The sequence below is a fragment of the Erpetoichthys calabaricus genome, chromosome 3 (assembly GCF_900747795.2).
Source record: "Erpetoichthys calabaricus chromosome 3, fErpCal1.3, whole genome shotgun sequence".
Classification (NCBI taxonomy): Eukaryota; Metazoa; Chordata; class Cladistia; order Polypteriformes; family Polypteridae; genus Erpetoichthys; species Erpetoichthys calabaricus.
Window position 1 is genome coordinate 179,200,324 of NC_041396.2, and position 21,525 is coordinate 179,221,848.

A 21,525-nucleotide genomic window follows, 5' to 3' on the forward strand; every position below is an offset into this window, starting at 1 on the left:
GATTACTAAGGAGTTATAACATCTCCTGAACCAGAAAAAGAGGGCATTCCAATCTGGTGAAAAAGATGCTATGAAGGACATACATCCATCCATCCATCCAGTATCCAACCCGCTATATCCTAACTACAGGGTCACGGGGGTCTGCTGGTGCCAATCCCAGCCAACACAGGGCGCAAGGCAGGAAACAAACCCCAGGCAGGGCGCCAGCCCACCGCAGTGAAGGACATACAGTGTGTGCTAAACAAAAGAAATGAGTGAAGGAAATGAAGCTTAAAAAGCTAAAATAGAAAACAAACTCATTCAGAAGAACAGAATGTCTGGAATGGAGTGGGTATAATTACTGGACTCAAGCAATCCAGGGCTCAGGTGCTAGAAGAGAATGTGAACAAAGACCTGAACCAATTTTTAATAGATTTTCCTTCCCTACAAGTACTTGGAGGTCCACATTAATGACAGGTTGGACTGGTGTTGGAACACAGAGGAACTTTGTCAGAAAGAGCAGAGCAGGCTGTTTCTCCTTAGGAGACTGTGTACTTTCAATGTTGGAAGTGACATCCTTCACATCTTCTATAACTCTGTGATGGCCAGTGCAATTTTCTACCCTGTGGTGTGCTGGTACATGTAACATCAATTCAAGAGTGGCCCACCAAATCAACAAGCTAATGTAAAGGGCAAGCTCAGTTATGGGATACATTCTGGACCCTGAGAGGTAGTAGCAAAAGTGAGAATGAAGTCAAAACTGACTGCCATTATTAACAATACTGCATATCCTCTCTGTGACACACTAACACTGAGCACTTTCAGCCAACAAAGTATTCAGCAGAAGTGTGTCAAGAAACGCTACTGGGGCTCCTTTATACCAACAGCAATATGTCTGAATAATGGGACTCACATGCATTATTGTCATTCTGGTGTGTGTTCAGACCAAAGTGTGTATTTAATTACATTCTTACAAATCTGTCTATTTATTTATGTATTTTTTTATTTAAAGAGTTTCTGTAAAAAGCCAAATTTCCCCCTATGGACAAATACAGTTCTGTCTGTCTAGAGTATCTATCTATCTTCAGATGGTTCAAAGGACTAATTTCTAAAATCTCTCTTTTTTATGTGTTTTGGCTAATGTGAATCACAAAATCCACATTTTAGCACAGGAATTGCACTGATTTCATTAATATTACCCCGCTCTTGGTGTTTTATTTTTTCAGCATTTTTCACTTTTTTTTTAATTCATAGTTTTAAAGACTGTAATTACAAGTGTTCCTTGCCCGTTGTTTAGGTAAAAAAAATCAGAACAAAGTTCAAAATTGCAGTTATCTGAGGAAAGATATGCAATTAATATTTGCAATATAATTATTGTGGATGTCAACAACCTTTAAAATGCCAATTCCAAAGGCTGAAAAAAGTGGGGTATAGTGTTTTCACAGACTTTGTTCACCGGCTGACAGCATCTTGGCATTTTAAATTCCAATACATATATCTCATGAACTATAAGACCAATTGCCTTGATTTTTTCACAGTTTGTGCAGAATCCCGATATCTTGAAATATTCCAAAACGGCATCCAGTTTGGTGTTTATTTTTAAAGTTATTTAATATTTTTAAAGTTATTAATATGTTTAATTTGTGCTCCTCAGGTTACTATTGTGACCTACAGAAACTGACATAAACATCATTATAACCAATCGTATGTGCTTCATAATTTTAAGCAGTGATTTTCTGATTTATGATAAATGTTTGTTTAAGATTTTGCTAGGGAAAGATTTTTTTTTTTTTTTTTTGCAAGATTTCAAATCGGGATGGTCTGTAACATGAAAACTGAATATGAACTGGCAATTCTGATGATTTCCTGCAGAGGACGATGCATGGAAAGACGGCTTCAGTCCATATGGAAGTATGGTGTGTAAGAGTTGAGTCCATTGTGCACCTAGAATGTGTCTGAGTCTCATATCTTTCTGAGCTTATGCTTAAAAGCTGATGCTGTTATTTTATTATCCACTATGATAAATGCATTTCTTGTTATTTTATATAACCCCTTAAGAGAAAATGTTATATTTATGGAATAACCATTCTTCTATAGTACTAACTTTCCTGTTTTTGGACCCAGCTGGATCATTAAAAATTAGGACATTGTTCTTTACTTTTTGGAAAACAAGATGTAAGTGTAGAAACTCACACATCTCCTAAAATAAAAAATAAAAATAATACATTTAAAGTGTCATGTACATCCTAAGCAAACAGGACTATTAATCAAATTGTTGTCATCTAAGGTATCAACATCTGCCATGCCCCGTTAGCAACTAGGTGTAACCAATCATATTAAAAGTTTTCTGATTATGTAATAAATTCCTTTTTTGAATAATGACATAATCAATGAATTGTATAAATATAGCGCAGAGGACACTTTTTTCTTCGTAGCCTGTGGCTAATATGAAATGCACTTGTTACCTTTTGCAAGATTTAGGTAAAGAATAACTATTGACGCTTTCTCCTGCCTGTGTTTTACTTCTTTAATCAGGACATTCCAGTGGGGGGTGTCTGTATTCAAATTCTTTTCTTTCACAGGTGGCGATACTGGAAACTTTACTTTTACTGTAATAAACTGGCTCTTTATTCTAAAGTGTAATAATTATTTGTAGTGTCTTTTGTACTGTACTAGATATTTGCAGATAAATGTATGTGTTATTTTATAAATGTAGTTAAATTTTGCTTTATTGCATTATTTGTTTTTAACATATTTTGTGATTTATTCAATGAAAAGCACTGTATAAATTATTATTACAAAATGTGGATTTCCAGTATAAAGGGCAAACTGTGACATGTTTTGATTATAAATTGGACAGATCCGCAGCATTTTTAATACACGACTAAGTAATTAACCGAATGACCTTACAAGAGCTTTTACACTTGGATTGTTTGAAGATTAGTAATATATTCACAAATTAGAATATATTAATAGGGTTATGTATCAAGTTAGCCATTTATGGATACAATAAGAAGTGAAGCAAAATGCCACCTTTTATTGGTTATTTGAGCAGATCACAATATGAAAGCTTTCAAGGCAACTCTGGTCCCTTCTTCAGGCAGGGCCTCAAAATCTTGCATATTGGGACCTATTCAGTTAGCCAATAAGAAGTGGAATTTTGCTTCACTTCTAATTATAAATAATATAGAAAAAACACAAACTCTTCCCAATGCTTAATTGCATAATGACCTCCTCATGTCTGACACTGACACTGTGCTGGGACCTGGGCCTGTGTAAAGTCGTGGATTAGCCCTCAGTCTTGTCTCTAAGTTTGATAGCAATCGGTTATACAGTAATACCTTAAGATACCTGATCATTTGTATGAAAATGTGCTATATAAATAAATGTTGCTGTTGTTGTTGATAACTGGCAATCAGCTGACAGTTATTAAAGAGGCACAAGTCAAAATGCAGCCAAACATGAATATACAACAGTTGTTTCAAGTCACACTTCTTACTGTGCTCATATTAGTATAGTGTACACTAATGTCAGTTTCTTATACAAGTGAATGAGAGAAGGACCATACTGTTTAAGGAAATTACATTTTCTAATAAAAGCTGTGGCAGGAGGCTAGGGGGCAGACCCAGCCGGGATGCCTGGAAGGACCAGAAGGGCCACGAGGGGGCAACCGCCCTGGATAGCAAGGGGACCACTGGGAAGTAGCAGGGAGGCTCAAGCCCATGGGGGCCCGTGGCTACCACCAGGGGGTGCCCCAAGCCTCATAAAGCCCAGGAGATCTACACTTCCGCCACACCTGGGAAGGTGGAGGAAGGACCTTCCAGCAATGCCCGGAGTGCTTCCGGGTGCTCATGCAGCACTTCCGCCACACCAGGAAGTGCCGCCGGAAGAGCATCAGCGAGCACCTGGAGCACATCCGGGTGACTATAAAGGGGGCCACCTTCCTACAGTCGAGGAGCTAGAGTCAGGAGCTGGAGCAGGACGAAGCTCCAGGAACAGGATGAATAAAGGCGACCCACGGACATTCAGAGAAAAGCCCGTGGATAGGGGTAGTTGGTGCGGGAGCACTGTGTGTTGTGTGGACTTTACACTAAATAAATGCATGTGTTTTATAAAGTGTTGGTGTCTGTCTGATGGTGTTTGGGCGACCTCTCACAAAGCATATACTGCATTTTAATTAAGAAGTTGCTTAGAACCAAAAGCTGTGGCCATTATTGTTCTTAATGAGGTAAATAAATTAATAAAATCCAACCATATTTTGAGACAGTCATACAGTATGTAACTTCCTCAGCAACATGCATATGTTGGTAAAATAAACATTATTTTCAAATCAAAAAAATTCTAATGATTTCTTAGAATGCACTGCGTTCTATCATTTTTTGTTTTACTTTTGTGTTATCTACCGTATTATACCATTACAAGTAATTGATCTGTGAGAAAGATAATGATCTGAAAATAAAGATTATCTATTTATAAATGTAAATATAACTTCTATAAGAGTATAGTGTGTGTGTTACAAGGTCACAGGTTTTATATGTGCATATGTATGTTTAATTTGTGTATATACAGATCTTTTTTTCTGAAATGATGCGGCTGCCGACATTTGGGCATTTATCCTGCTTTTTATTCCAACAGAAGACTCCTCACTAAGATACAATTTATCATGTGTTTTAACATATCTGGCAGTAAAAAACTAAGTTTTGTGAATTTCTGAACCTCATACCCTATTCTGAACGCTTCATCAAGTATACAGTTGTGGGAAGCTACAATCTTTGTCACCAACAACAATCACATTGGGAGAGACAGTACTGATACTGCAAATATCAATATAATTCTAATAAGCAAAACATATATATATCATTATCATTTAAATGCCTCAGTTTATGTTGTAAATATTCCTGTTTTGGTGTAAATGGGCCTGCTTTTTATTAAGTTACAAAATATACAACTTGATGTTACCAAAGCTCCCAAAGATTACGCATATTCCCTGTGTGTTACGAAAGCTCCCGTTGTACGGTGCAAATGAGCCTATCTATCTATCTATCTATCTATCTATCTATCTATCTATCTATCTATCTATCTATCTATCTATCTATCTATCTATCTATCTATCTATCTATCTATCTATCTATCTATCTATCGATTGTCACAAAACTCACAATGAGACATAGCAAGGTTTGGGGCAGCCACCTGTATAATATGGTATCCTGGCTGCAAATCGTTTTTTAAGTTGATAGCACTGCTGTGCACAAAACCGAGTCCAATACAGAACTGAGGGAATAGGGAAAAGGTGGAGGCTTTTAAAGGGGAAGACAGGAAGTGAAGTCAAAGGGGTCGGGCTCATGTAGGTCTTCTGTCATTGGTGTGAGCCCGGACGTGACATCACAGGGTCTGGAGCCGGCAAGGTCTCCTTCCATTGGCTCGGCCCCAGAAGTGACGTCAAGAGGACCAGGTGGAATCTCCCATGAATGGTCTGCAGGCAAGGGAGAAAAAGAGTCAGTGAACTCTGCCACATCCCGGTATGTCTCGGAACTGTCCTTACTCTAGCCCTTTAGCTGCCTCCCATGCGCACGTGTGTGACATTGTCTATCTATCTATCTATCTATCTATCTATCTATCTATCTATCTATCTATCTATCTATCTATCTATCTATCTATCTATCTATCTATCTATCTATCTATCTATCTATCTATCTATCTATCTATCTATCTAAAGTAAAAGACACTAAGTATAGCGTAGAAGCTGACAAACATTAGACAAGTTGTCTCAAAGGGTTTGGGTGCTCTGAGTTCCCATTTTCAATGATATTGATGTCGGTCTGTAACTATAGTTTTGCTGAATGAATATCAATAAAACTAGCACGGTTGTATTTCAGTCCTTTGCTGGTCCATGTCACCCATCTTGCTGTTAAAATGCCATTTATATGCAGAAACGACTGAAAGGGGTAACCAGGGGCTTGAGTGATGCATTGCACATCGGGGAACTGCTTAGTTGAAGTTGGAAGTAAAGAACTCTTGCCTGTTATGAGTGTGCTCTGTTTTGAATTATTTTCCCTGATACGTTTTCATTTTTTTATGAAGAATCTAATTCTATTTGTTATTTTTCACTTTTGAGTTTGTTTTGAATAAGTTAATATTTTTCATGCTATTCTAGCTATTACATTTTGTTTTGTTGGCTGCTGCCATGTTGGGGATTGGTTACTATGACATTGCCACTCTTGGATGACTGGAAATGGGTTACACATGTCATCGTTGTGATTGTATAAAGGCTGGCATTGTGCACTTCCAGTATGTCCAAGATTGTGGATAAATGTACAACTGTCTATATGTGTATACTGAATTTAGTACGAATCATTTCAGACTACAAATTTTGCCTAGTGTTTAGGCCCTGATCAGTATATGGCTGGTTATGGCGTTTTGACTTGTGTTTTGACTATATTTCATCTTCTGGTTCCTGTATTTGTTGCCCTTGTAGCCTGCCATATTTTCCATTTTCTGTCAGTGCATTAGCTTGCTATGCAACTTTCAGCTCTTTCACTTGTGTTTCCTTTATGTTAGATCCTACAAGATACAGACATTTCTATTGTCTGTGACAGTAACCACAAGCAGCAATGATGGTGGCCAAGTCAACTTAATTACTACTCCATTCATTTTGATAAACCTCCTGCATAACAGAATTAAAGATAGGATTGTTCACAATGAAAACCTTCAACTGGTAAGGGACTGTGCAAGACGCATTACAAGAAGCACTGCTACCCTAATAAAAGGGCAAGCATCTGTGTGTCTGTATGTGTGTCTGTCCTGTTGCTCTGTCTCTGCTATTCAAAAGATATTGCATCACAAACAAACATTAGCACTGCTTTTACATATCAAAGCAGACACATAGCAGCCAGGTGGACATACTGGACTGCAAATGGTAATGCTGAGGTCTGCATTGATTACTTAGATTTTAACCCATCTTAGATGGGTAGCACAGCTAGAAAGTAAATATCACAACATGTTCTGCATATGTTTAAGTCTTTTATTGCACTTTTACTGAGTATGAAATACTAAACCAGCAAATTTGGATTTGGCTGCACTTTTCCACCTAACATCCAGTTTTCGTTTGAATGCACTGTTAATAGAAGGACCTGAACAAAGATGTTTTTGTCATCATTTGTTCTTGAACAACTTTCTTTATGTTGGTAATTAATAGTTGTTTTACAGACTACCATATCTCAGGTTATTATTTAAATTTGATTTTAGATAGTGAATTCTAGCAATTTGATTTTGATGTCATATAGCAATCCAGAAAAAAAATCAGTCCAATGCTTCTTTCTTCTGCACAAGGCCATATTTCTGCAGTGAGTAAAAAGTTGAGAGAGTAATCGAGTTACTCAAATTAAACTGCAGATATTCCTGTTGGTCTACTATGAGTATAAACAGAACTTCACTAGTGTGAAATACTGTTATCAAAAAGTAAGGAACAATCAGGCATTGATTTTTCATTCTACATTTAGGAAAACTGCAAAGTCAGCTATCTTACTGTAGCTCTCCAGCAGTTTTTTTTTTTTTTTTTGACAAGCTTTGAACTGCCACTGCTCAAGTGGATATACAGTACGCAGAAAACAATACTTAGCTGCAAGGCATGGAAGCTTACAGAAAGTTTCCTGAGCCAAGGCCATTAGGTTTCCAGCTTTAGTGCTTAAAAGTGTTTTAGCCTCAGCCTTCATAAAATATCGAAGAATGTTTGTTTACTTGTGGGTTGTACATCATTGACTTTATGAACAGGCAATCATACCAAGTGGTAAGCATGACTGGAAAATGTAGAGCTGTGTTTGATTCTGAAGATGAAGGATGTAACTTAAAAGTCACACCTTTGGAATAATAAAGTATCTATCTGTCTATTGTCACGCTTGGGTCACAGATTTGCACAGAGACACAGGAGGTTGTAGAAAAGAAAGGAACTTTATTCAAAACACTGCAAACAAACATTTGTCTCTTTTCAAAAGTTTAAATGTGCTCCTCCATGACAAGTCAGAGATGGCAGTTTCCCCAGGAGGAGAGAATGTCTGAGAGAGATAAGGAGAAGCAAGCAATCAGTTTTAACAAACTGAGAGAAGCCCGTGCAGGCGGAGTACCGCGCGAGAGCCATATTATGTGACAGAGCCAGAATGTGGAGGAATGTGAAGGTAATCTGTCTATGTTTCTTAGGGGTTTTCCCAGGGGCGTCTGTAACTTCTGAGGGTGCGATCAGCTTCGCAGCTCACACCCCCTCCCTCAGCTTTATTCACGTCCGTGAATCAAGCGACCTTCCAGACCAGGTTCAGACAGACGTGACAGGACATCAGCATTAATATGCTCAGAGCCAGGTCGATGCCTGACTTCAAAACTGTAAGGTTGTAATCCCAAGAACCACCTCATGAGACGGGAGTTTGTATCTTTTTGACGGTATAACCATTGAAGTGGAGCATGATCAGTTACTAATGTGAACTTTGTCCCCATAATAATAGCGTAGCGCTTCTACAGCCCATTTAATCGCCAAACATTCTTTCTCAATAGTTGAATAATTGCATTCTCTGGGGAGTAATTTCCTACTCAAGTATGTGATAGGGTGTTCTTCCCCATCAAATACCTGGGATAGGACCGCACCTACTCCGAATGCACTAGCGTCCATTTATAGTATAAAATCTTTAGAGAAATCGGGATTTCGCAGCACTGGATAAGAAGACAAAGCTTTTTTTTTTCTTCCTTTAGTAAGCTTTGAGAGAGGAGCAGCCCTATTTGTGAAGTCAGGGATGAATCTTCTGTAGTAACCAGTTAGTCCAAGAAAAGCACGCACCTGTTTTTGCGTTTTAGGATGTGGGTAAGCGAGCACCTCCTGTATTTTCCTTAATTGTGGACGAAGTAAACCCCTGCCCATGGAGTAACCTAGATAATGAGTCTCAGACATACCTAGTTTACATTTCTTAGGGTTAGCAGTTAATCCAGCTTGTTTCAGGCTATCAGGTACAGCCTGGAGACGTTTTAAATGCGAATGCCAATCATTGCTGAAAATCACCACATCATCAAGATACGCCCCCGAATATTCAGAATGTGGACGCAGTATCTGATCCATCATTCGCTGAAACGTTAGAGGGGCCCCATGAAGACCAAACGGGAGTCTTGTAAATTCATAAAGTCCATCAGGAGTCGCAAATGCCGCTTTCTCACAACTGTCAGCCTCTAGAGGCACCTGCCAATAACCTTTTGTTAGGCCTAGCGTGGAAATATATGTCACCTGACCCAGTTTTTCCAAGAGTTTGTCTACCCGGGGCATTGGGTAAGCATCAAATTTAGACACCTTATTCAAGCGCCTAAAATCGATGCAGAAGCGAACCGAACCATCTGGCGTGGGAACTCACACGACCGGACTACACCAGTCACTTTTACTTTCTCGAATTACACCTAGCTCTAGCATCTTCTTGACTTCTTTGCGCACAATATTTCTTCGTGCTTCCGGGATTCGAAATGGCCGCATCTGTACGCGAACACCTGGTTAAGTGGTGATTTTATGTTCTGCTAAACTAGTGACGCCTGGCAAGTCTGAAAAAACATCAGTGTTCTGTTCTATTAAGTTTAATAACTCTGTCTTTTGTGAATCAGTCAAATCGTTGCCAATGACAACATCAGTCTGAGAAACAGCAGCCAATGAAGTGTGAACCCCTTGTCGGTTGTGCCATTTCTTTAAGAGATTAATGTGTAAAATTTGGAATGGTTTTCGCCGGCCTGATATTCTAACCTTGTAGTTTACTGGTCCCATACGCTCCTCGATAACTGCCGGGCCCTGCCATTTAGCTAGGAATTTGTGCGGGTCAGACGGTACCAGTACTAAAACACGATCGCCGGTTTGAATTCGCGAAGCTGACTGCGTCTATCGTAAAGACGTTTTTGTGTTTCCTGTTCTCGCTGTTGATGCTCCACAGCAATAGAAGAAAGTCTAGAAATTCTATCTTGCAAGGAAACTACCCGCTCTGCAAAACTCTCCCCGAGAGATGTTGTTTCATGTCCTATCCATTCTTCTCGTACAACATCTAGGATGCCTCTTGGGTGCCTGCCAAATAACGGCTCGAACGGACTCAAACCAGTGGATGCTTGCGGTGATTCCCGCACTGCGAACAAAACAAAAGGCAGGACGGTGTCCCACGTTGTGGGATCATTATGAGCCACTCTTCTGATCATTTGTTTTAAGGTTTTGTTAAACCGTTCAGTCAAACCATTAGTCTGAAGATGGTAAACAGTGGTGCCCAATTTCTTAATAGCAAATCTTTTACATAATTGTTTCATCACACGAGAAGTAAAAGGTGTGCCTTGGTCAGTCAAAATTTCCCTAGGAATGCCAATACGAGTAAAAATCACGCACAGAGCTTTGGCTACTGCGGAGGAGTTGGCCTTTTTCAAAGCAGCCACTTCTGGATATCGCGTTGCATAATCAACTAACACCAGCATATATTGGAAACCATTTTTAGTCTTAGGCAAAGGGCCTACAATATCTAATCCCACCCTCTGAAAGGGGACATCCAAAATAGGCATAGGGCAAAGGGGAGCCCGAGGAGGCTTATAAGCGGAGACGATCTGACAGTCAGGACATGAAGTACAGAACCATTCAACATCCTTTCCCATATTCAGCCAATAAAATCGTTTTGATAACCGCTCTCTGGTCTTATCAGCTCCCAGATGCCCTCCCAAGATGTGAGAGTGAGCCAGCTGTAAAAGAATTTCCCTATGCCCCTCAGGTACTACTAGCTGCTCAATAAATTCCCCCATCAAATGGTCTGTAATCACTCTGAAAAGACAACCGTCTTTCTCTAGAAAATGTGGTGTTTTCAAGCTCCTGGTATCGCGCTCTTGGTAATAGGAGTCACTACCAGTGTGAGCCTGTTTAAATGCATATTCTAATGAGCCATCAGCATGCTGCATGCGCACAAAATCCGCCTGCTGGCTAGTACTCGGTTTGGGTTCGGAGGCATTCACAATCTGAGAGGATGTGGAAGGGCCTTGCCATTCTGAGAAATTGTGAGGGGTGTCTCCCTCAGACTCACTGGAGAGATCGGGTTCAATATCTAATTGGGGTTCTAGATTTTTCGCAACCTCCACCAGTTCCCCGTCTTCCTCCCCCTAACTAAGTTCAACAGGTGAATTGTTTACTCGTGAGCGATGTTCAGCCATTAGTCTAGGAAAAAGGGCATTCCTTCTGCCTATCAGTAAAGGCCAAGGGGATGAGTCAGAAACAGCAGACCAAACTTTAAAGTGACGACCCTTATAAGTTAAAGGAAGAAGCAATGTCTCATAGTCTTTAACATCTCCATGTACACAACGTATTTTTACAGTCTCAGTATTACTATGGTAACTGTCGTCAAGACAGTCGCGTCTGACCACACAAAGGTCACTACCTGAGTCCAGCAACACGTTCACCTCACGGCCCCCGAAGTTCACAGAGAAAAATAAGCCATTTTTCTTTTTCGACGGATCCGAAATATTCAAGCAACAAACCTCCGCTGCGCCAACTTCCATTGATTGAGCTGGAGACAGGCGACAGTCTCTCACCAAGTGACCCGGTTGGTCGCACCGGAAACATCTTCGTTCAGCGCCACTGCCGAAATAACTTCGGCGACATCCGCGACCATGGCCTGTTTCTCCAGAAGCAGGCATCTCATTCGTAACTGCACCAACTGCGTTCTCTGGAGGCTTTCCCGACGAAATCCACGGTCAAGTTGACGAGGATGCACTGGGCGGTCACTCGGAGGTTGTAACACAGCATACGGAGCACCGAACCCACCGCCTGTTTTCCAAGCGGTCTGCGAGCCTTCCAACCGTTGAGATATAACCGCCAGTGATTCAAGATTGTGACGAAGAAACTCATCTCAAACAGCACTATGTTCATAACAACCTTTTCCACGATGTGCTCCATCTTATCTCCCTCAAACCAGCAATGCACTTTATGAATCAAATCTTGTATTTGTGCACGGATGGAACCGTCCAAATTCAGTCTCCAGTCGTAAAGTGCAAAACCTTTAGACAAAAATGTCGTGGCTTTACGCAAAACAATTTGCTCCTTCAAAAAACCATAATCGCCAAGCTTATCGGCAGGTACATTTCGTAATGAAAGAAGGGAGTCACCAGATAAAAACGGGGTGACGATAACAGCCCAATGACGTTTGTCCCATCCCAACAAAGACGCCACTTGGTCAAAAGCCAAAAGAAACATCTCTGGGTCATCAGACGGACCCATCTTATTCAGCACATTCTTAGCGTTGTCCGGAAGCGGAGGCAGAGGAACAACTCGTCTATCATTTTGTGGAGGATGCGGAACATACTGTTGAGGGACTGGAGTAGCTCTCCGTCGGACACTTGGAGGTCGGACACTTGGAGGATGCTCGGGAGATAAATCATCTTCTGGATCGTAAAGGAGCGGAATATTCTGGGAGAGTTGAAAAATGTATTCGGCTTCCAACTGTGCATCCATCTGTGCAACCACTCCTGGTACCACTTGTCATGCTTGGGTCACAGATTTGCACAGAGACACAGGAGGTTGTAGAAAAGAAAGGAACTTTATTCAAAACACTGCAAACAAACATTTGTCTCTTTTCAAAAGTTTAAACGTGCTCCTCCATGACAAGTCAGAGATGACAGTTTCCCCAGGAGGAGAGAATGTCTGAGAGAGATAAGGAGACGCAAGCAATCAGTTTTAACAAACTTAGAGAAGCCCGTGCAGGCTTTTTAAGAAGGCGGAGTACCGCGCGAGAGCCATATTATGCGACAGAGCCAGAATGTGGAGGAATGTGAAGGTAATCTGTTTATGTTTCTTAGGGGTTTTCCCAGGGGCGTCTGTAACTTCTGAGGGTGCGATCAGCTTCGCAGCTCACACTATCTATCTATCTATCTATCTATCTATCTATCTATCTATCTATCTATCTATCTATCTATCTATCTATCTATCTATCTATCTATCTATCTATCTATCTATCTATCCAATAGCATTATTGGTTATCTTTTAACTACTCTCACAGTTCATTCCAAAACGTCACTTGTCATGATCTGGTGAGTAACTTGGGGGAACTGATTGAGATGGAAGTTCTTAGAAGGTTTATGGATTCATTGCATTTGCTTGGTGATTTCTTGAAATCTCTGCATTGCGTCTTACTCAGAAAGAATCATTGCATCTTGAAGGTATTTAGCTCTTAACACATGAAATATTAAGATATATATCTCAAGCTCTTTAGATTTATTGCAGCAAAGAAGCAATATAAATAAAAAAGAGAACACACATTAAGTGAACTTCTGGCACTTTTAATAATTGCGCAACAGATACCTCAATTTAACTTTAGCATGTGTGTGTTTGAGCAAAAAAAAAAAATGGAAATTTAAATGAAGTAGCACATTTACTGGATAAATCCTTTGCGTAAAATCTAAAAAAAGTCATTTACCCAGTCCAGAAGCTTCAGTTTGTATTAACAACATTAATTCAGACGACTTCAAACTAGAACATGGTACTAGACAAGGATGCCCCTTGTCACCATTGCTTTTTGCAATCGCCTTTGAGCCACTGGCAGTTCACTGTCAAAATGCTATTGAGATAAAGGAGATTATCAGAGAAGGACTTGAACAGAAAATTTCTGTATAAGCAGATGATATGGTACTGTATACAGTATATATATTGTGACAAATAGAGGCGCTGTTGACCCCTTGAACCCTCAGACCAGACATCAGACACCAGATAAAAGTCCAAATATAATATTTATTAGGACAATAAGGTGGACAAAGCACCCTCCACTCCACTATACTTAATAAATTAATAATCACAATCCACCACTCCCACAGTCCTTTTATAGTCCTTGACCTGGAAGTGTTTCGCCTTCTCTGTCCACGTGACATGGGACACTTCCGGGTCAGATAAATATCCTTTTTCTTCACCCTGGAAGCACGTCATTCCTTGTGTCGCTGTGATTAAGACACACTTCCGGGTTATGGTGCAAATAACAATCCCTGGGCCTTCCTGCAGTGACTCCTGGCGGCCCCTATGGTATCCAGCAGGGCTGTGCATTAAAAGTCCACTGTCCATAATTCCCTGCTGGCATTCGGGGTACCTCCATGCTGCAAGGAGGGTTTCATCTGGCGGCCTGGGGGTATTGGCCGGGATAAATAGCCAGCCATATCTCACAATATATATATATAGTAACAATATGGGCACTGTCGACCCCTTGAACCCTCAGACCAGACATCAGACACCAGGTAAAAGTCCAAAGATGAATATTTATTATAATAATAAAGTGCACAAAGCACCACCACTCCACTATACTCAATAATAATCAAATAAACAATCCTCCAATCTCCCAGACGCTTAGCCTCCCTGCCTCCCAACTCAGCTCAATGTCTGGGATCTCCCACAGTCCTTTTATAGTCCGTGACACGGAAGTGCTCCTGAACCCCTGTTCATGTGACTTCTTAGCACTTCTGGGTCAGATCCAAAAGTCTTCTTTTCATCCCGGAAGCACATCATTCCTCCTGTCGCTGTGACTAAGACGTACTTCCAGATTATAGGGCATGTAAGTCTCTGGGCCTCCCTGCAGCGTCCTCTAGCGGCCCCCATGGTATCCAGCAGGGCTGTGGATAAAAACTCCATTGTCCAGGATTCCCTGCTGGCCTTCGGGGCACTTCCATGCTGCAAGGAGGGCTCCATCTGGCGGCCTGGGGGTATTGGCTGAGATGAAAGACTAGCCATATCCCACAATATATATATGTCCTATCCACAAAATACTATGCCTGCAGTCTTAACAGCACTAACAGAATTTCAAAAGATTTCCGGTCTCAGAATCAATTTGAATAAAAGTGTGCTCTTCCCAGTGAATTCTCAAGCATACAATATTAGACACCTTCCCTTTTATCATTGCAGATCAGTTTAAATACCTAGGGGTAAACATCACAAATAAACATAAAGCTGTTTATCAACAAAATTTTGCTGTCTGCATGTAAAAAATTAAGCAAGACTTGCATAGATGGTCTACCCTCCATCTCTCTTTAGTTGGAAGAAATAACATTGTCAAGGTGAATATTCTTCCTGAGCTTCTTTTTCTATTTCATAATATTATAATATGCATCATTAAATAAGTTTTTTAAGAAATCAGATTCAACCATAACCTCATTTATTTGGAATTCAAAAAATCCACATATCCAAATGTCGACCCTACAAACACCTAAGGCAGAAGGTGGCTTGGCTCTACCTAACTTTCAGTTTTATTACTGGGCAGACAAATATACATGCTATAAAAACCTGGACATGGACACAGATAGATGAACATACACAGGCTTCGTCCACAATAGAAATAAAATCCTGCAGTACTTCTTTATATTCCTTGCTGTGTCCCCTAATAAGTACAAGTCATCACCAATATACTAACAACCTAATAGTGCTTCACTCACACAGAAAATGGAACCAATGTAGAAAGTATTTTAAGACAGAGAAGCTTTTATCTGTGGCACCTCTGCACAAGAACCATCTTTTTCCACCCTCTCAAACGTATGAAGTTTATAATGTCTGGAAAACATTTGGGATTAAATCACTTAGAGATCTGTACATAGACAACGTCTTTGCATCCTACGAACAATTACACTCCAAATTTGACTTTCCAGCAACATATTTCTTTCACTACCTTCAAATTAGGAACTTTGTTAAACAAAACCTACTCAGTTTCCCTCATCTCCCACCCACCTCTATGCCGGAAAAAATATTGATCAGTCTTGAGGACTCAGACAGCATTTCCGTAATATATTAAAAAAAATGTAAAGTCCCTCCCTTTCAAAGATCTCAGAGTACAGTGGGAAAAGGATCTCTCACTCAACATCTCAGAAAAGGAGTGGAAGGTAGCAACGCAGAGAATTCATTTGAGCTCCATATGCACAAAGCATACAATTATTCAACTTATAAACATACAGTATATTGAGCGCATCGGTCTTGTTTAAAATTGTCCAAAATTTTCCAGGCCAAGATCGAACAAGCCAACGTTGCAATCAAGTTCCAGCCTCACTGGGCCACATGTTTTGGGCCTGCACCAAATTAACATCATTCTGGACCAAAATCTTTAAATGCCTTTCAGACAGCCTTGCAGTCACAATCCCTTCTAATCCATTAACAGCTGTGTTTGGTGTGCTTCCAGATGGGCTTAAAGTGGAGAAGGACAAACAAACTGTAATGGCCTTTACTTCACTATTCGCACGAAGACTTATCTTACTCAACTGGAAGAATCCTAACTCTCCTCTTTTAAGTCAGTGGGTAACTGATGTTATATACTATTTGAAATTGGAAAAAATCTAATTCTCACTTAGAGGATCTGTACAAAACTTTTCAAAACTTGGCAGGATCTAATCAATAACATTTCAAAATAAGCATTTAAACTGAGGAAGCAGATTCTCTTCCCTCTTTTTTATTCTGCTTATTTTGATTAATTTATTTATTTACATATTTTTACTATTATTAAAAGTTTTATTCTGCTGGTCTTTCTCATGGGTGAGGGTTGATTTGTTTTCGAACCTAGTTTTGTAAAACTTGACTTGCTTGTACAGCGGTGGGTTGGCACCCTGCCCAGGATTGGTTCCTGCCTTGTGCCCTGTGTTGGCTGGGATTGGCTCCAGCAGACCCCCGTGACCCTGTGTTTGGATTCAGCGGGTTGGAAAATGGATGGATGGACTTGCTTGTATGGAATGTTATTTGATTTTAATAAAATTAATAACATGTTTAAAAATAAATAAATAAAATGTAAAAGTCCTTTATAATGCATTGCCTTGCAGAAAAATGCACATACATCTGAATTAATTGAATGGCCACTGGCTGTTTAACTTTTAGACTGAAGAGTTATATATAATGTGATTTCTCATGCATTTACCATGCTGGATTCACACCCAGTATGCTAAATCAATGAGGTAACAGCACTAATCACTTAACAACTCATACATTATTTCTCATTAATTTTAAAACCCATCTAATCCATTTTAAGGTCACGGGAGGTCAAAAACAATCCCAGCAGCACTGAATGCAGATCAGGACATAACCCTGGACAAAGTGTCAGTCTGTCACACAGCTTACTGACACACATACCTACATCCTCATAAATGTTAATTGTAATTGCCAGTTAAGCTGATCTGCAAGTCTTTGAGTATGTTAGAGGAAAACCGAAAACAGAAAAACTCACACAGACATGGAATGAATGAGCAAACTCTAAAACCCAACACCTAGGTATAGGTTTCAAACCCTAGCTGCTTGATCCATTAGGCAACAGGGCCAGCCATTTTGCCATGATCGTGACAACTGCCAAATCATCCTAGATTTTTCTTTCAACCATTTTTTACCCTTAAGGAACTTCAGATTGTACTTGGAGGTGTTTTCAGCATGCAGAACATTAGTCAGTTCTTGAAGCACCTCTAACTTATTGCTAGGGCCCTCTTTGCCTAAAGGTCAATGCTGATCCTGAAAAGTGAAGCAACAGAAGAATGCATTTTTGTAAAATCTTTCTCGTTCATTGACTGCATGCATGTTATCTTACGCCTTAGGTGTAACAGGCTTATAGCTGGATATAAGATGAATCAGGTTGTAGTCAGATTTGCTTAAAGGAGCAAGTAGATTACAATTAAAGGCATCTTTAACATTTGAATAAAGCAGGTCCACTTGTTATTTCCTCGCTTGGAACCAGTCACAAACTACTAGAAATTTGTTGCTGTTTGTTCCAAAGTCACATGGTTGAAGTCGCCACATATTATAACTGCAGGGTTGGAGTGAGTCAACATTAAATTGTTAGTGACAGAATAAATCATTATTGTTTCTCTGTCCCTATTTGCGGAGGGATAAATCTCTCTATTATAATAAAAAAAATCTTGGGACGAGACGAAACTTTTTAGCCTGGGACGAGATGTGACTTTTTCAGAGAGATACTTTCACGTCCCGCGAGATGAGACTTTGTGCCAAAAGATTTAACCACGCCCGAGTAGAGTAGATGACAAAGTAGAACGTCATAAAGAATTCAAAAATGTTGGCACGATACACATGCAGAAAAGGTTAGAGATAATGAAAGTTTTGCATTAGCACAAACAAACAGAAATTATTACTCGGTGAAATAACGGAACAGCGAAAATAGATCGAATATATTGTTTGGATTTAAACTTTAAGTCGGAGACTTGTAGATCGTCTAATTCATGTTGTTATCAGGGAAATGTAGTGTTTCTTCCCAATGAAGAGGCATATCCACAAGAATTAAAAGATTTGTTGTTTGGTGAAATCCACATACACGAGAGGCAGAGACGTGGAGTGGCTAGTGCATAGCGCTGGCTTAGGTGAAGATTAAATTTATCTCCATGACCATGTGTGGGTGTGTGTGTGTATGACTACGTGTGTGCGTATATGATAGATTAATGCTCTATCCAGGTGTTGTTCCTGCCTTACGCCCTATTATTGCTGGGATTGGCACCGCTATCTGACGACCCTTCCCTGGATAAGTGGCTTAGGAAGATGGAGGGATGAATGGAATAAATAATGATAAAGTGGAAATCTATTATATATTTTTTATGATTTCTGTTTACTGTTGCTTGTAGGGTATGTCACTGAGCCCCCAAGCACCAGACACAACTAGACCACACACAGTCCTGGATTCAAATCAAGTGTTTTTTTTTACTTTAGAGAGTAGCTTAAACTATCTGCTCTTGCACAGTACAGATCATCACAGTCTTTCTCTTTCTCATTCTCCTCCACTCCTCCCAAAATGAGTGTTGTCCTTCTCCCAGCTCTGACTCATAGGCAACTTATAGGGCTCCATTGTAAACCAGACTCAGGAGTACTTCCAAGGTCAAACCATTTCCTCCAGGAAGTACCTTCAGATTAAGTGAAACCACCTGGAATCACTCTTTCACATGGCAGAACCAACATAAACCAACAGGGCAGCCCTATAGAACCACAGTTTCCATTCTGGCCTGTGGGCATCTAGGCACAGATTCGAACAGAGGGATGCTGCCTCCCAGTATATGGGGGAACAACATAATCCTGGGTAGCAATCTCCCACTATCTGTCCTTTCTTCTTGCCTTCTTGGATATGGAGTTTCCATTCCATGCTGCTGGGATACCAGTCCCAGTGTACCCTCTGTGCCTTTCATGCCAGCTTCCTGGCTGAGTCAGAGAATGCCATACCTCTCTTTATCACCATCCATTATACTGGCCTCCCATCTAGATAAGGGAATGGAATCCATCCTGGGCAGGATGCCAGTCCATCTGTGACATTAGATTGATTGGATTTTAGAACTTGGTGAGCACAAGATGATTATTACTTATATATTATTATGTAAAATCTGAGAATAGAAGTAGAGTGTGCTTTCTTTTCCATGTCAGTGTAAGTGTGCAGACCCTTTAAGTGATACTTTCTTGGAAGACCTTATGCTTTCATTGCAGCGGTAAGTCTTTTTGGCTACATCTCTATTAGCTTATCATAAGTGTAATTTTATCCCACAGTACTTTTCAGAAGAGTTCAAGCTTAATGGAATTGTTAGGTGATCTCCTGGGTACAACTCTCTTCCTGTTTTCAGTGAAGTGAACTTAGTTCTATTCTCTGACTTTTAAAGCCATTCATTGTTTGGGTTATTCCTGGGCTGCAGATTATTGACAATTTGAAAGGTAAAATTCCTTTAACTTTAGCTTTCTATCAAAAGATTGCAGATTTTGCTGCAAAAATGTTCTTATGCATGAGTCTATTCACCTCCCTCTCTATCCTGACCAGAGGCCATGTCCCCGCTTATAACATGATGCTGTCACCCCGCACAGCTGTAGTTGTTGTAATTAATAAGTATATCTTATAGAATTGAAGCCAAAATTTTCACCTTGGTTTTGTCGGACCATAAGACAATTTCTGCATAATATTAGGAGATTGAATGTGTCTTTTTATAATATTTAAAATGGGCTGGATGTGTTTCTTTTCTGAGAAATGGCTTTCCATCCTACCCTCAGCTTAGACTTGGGATGATTAACTCAAAATCGGTGTAATATACAGGGAATAGTCAGGTACTGTTATAAATATCTTCATTTTCTTGGAAGCTGCCGTAGGCCTGTTTGTAATCTCACCTATGACCCAATATCTTTTCAGTTTTCAGAGGAATGTCCTGATCTTGTCTTCGCTGATTATGTTCCACTTAACAGTATGATATTGTAGATTTTTGTTAGTGCTTTTTGGACCGTAGTTATCTCTGCACTGTGCAACTAAGAAACCTTTAGAAGAATCTGACAGGAACAGCTGGTTAATAAGAATCACTTGAATTGCCAGATGTTTTTAAAGTTGAAAAAGGCCTGGCATTATTTCTGTTTATTGTGACATTTACATTAACAGATGCGGAAATTCCAGTAAATATGTGTAGACTGATATCCATTCTAATAGATACATCTTTACTGAACAGAAGTGTTGTTGATATCTATAAAGTGACAACTGTTAGTGTAAGAAATAAATATAGAGAGTGGTTTGAAAGACTCAGAATCCCAGCCAGGGACAACCCATTTAATGTCTGTTATAAAAAGAATTGAGAAAAAGGAAGACAAACAAAGTAGTTTAATTTAGGTGAATGTCGGCCTATTGCCAAATGACAGACTTAATGCTGTAGTCTTTCTTTTTTTTTGGCAGCAGTAGAAGTGCTGGAGTTGAGAGTGGCTTGGACATGACACCGGGTGTGTCTTCTACCATTTAGGGGACCAAAGCAGAAATCCTTTTAGAGAATGTGTTACATCTTTCACCCTACCTTGTGCAATTTTCATTCGACCCCTGTGGAGCACTCATCATGCTTGACACTATAGGTATTTAGTAAAATTGTTAAGTTTATGTTTGAGTGTCCTTAGGAATTATGGAGTGAACTCTAATTTTTGGATTCATTCTAATGGTTTTAGAAAAACTTCAAGTTATACCTTAAACAATTTCTTAATAAGGTATTCGGATTTCACAGCACAGAAGCAGCCTTAACATTTGTTGTAAATTGAATTCTGGCATCTAGTAGTGCTATTACTGCTTTAAAACTGATGGGCAGCTTTTGTGCTATTAATCTTGTTACACAAGATTAAGAATTTAGTTGAACCATCCGGCACTATTTAAGCACATAAAATGTTTAAATGTGGGCAATCCATTCTGACCAATATAACTTGTCAATCCCTCTTAAACCAATTTTTGTAAATTGCATCTTAAAATTATCAGATGTAGATCTGAAGGTCTCCAACGTGCTATCATCAGCTAGAATACTTGGTACTTTATTTCATGTATCTGTGGTGCTCTGTATGGAAAAATATTCCTTAATATTTGTGCCCCCTTATACTTGCTGAATAACAGACTTCAGAGTAACAGCTGGAATCTACCTTACTAACACCCTTCAAAATTTCAGGCACATCTGTCATGTCATGTCCTAAGTTCTATTTGGATAAACTGAAAAGTTACAACTCTATCAGTCTATCTGTTGTCAGATGATTTGGAGGCGTGGTTCTTGTAGAAAATAGGGGAATGCTGAGGCTGATGCACTGTTGAT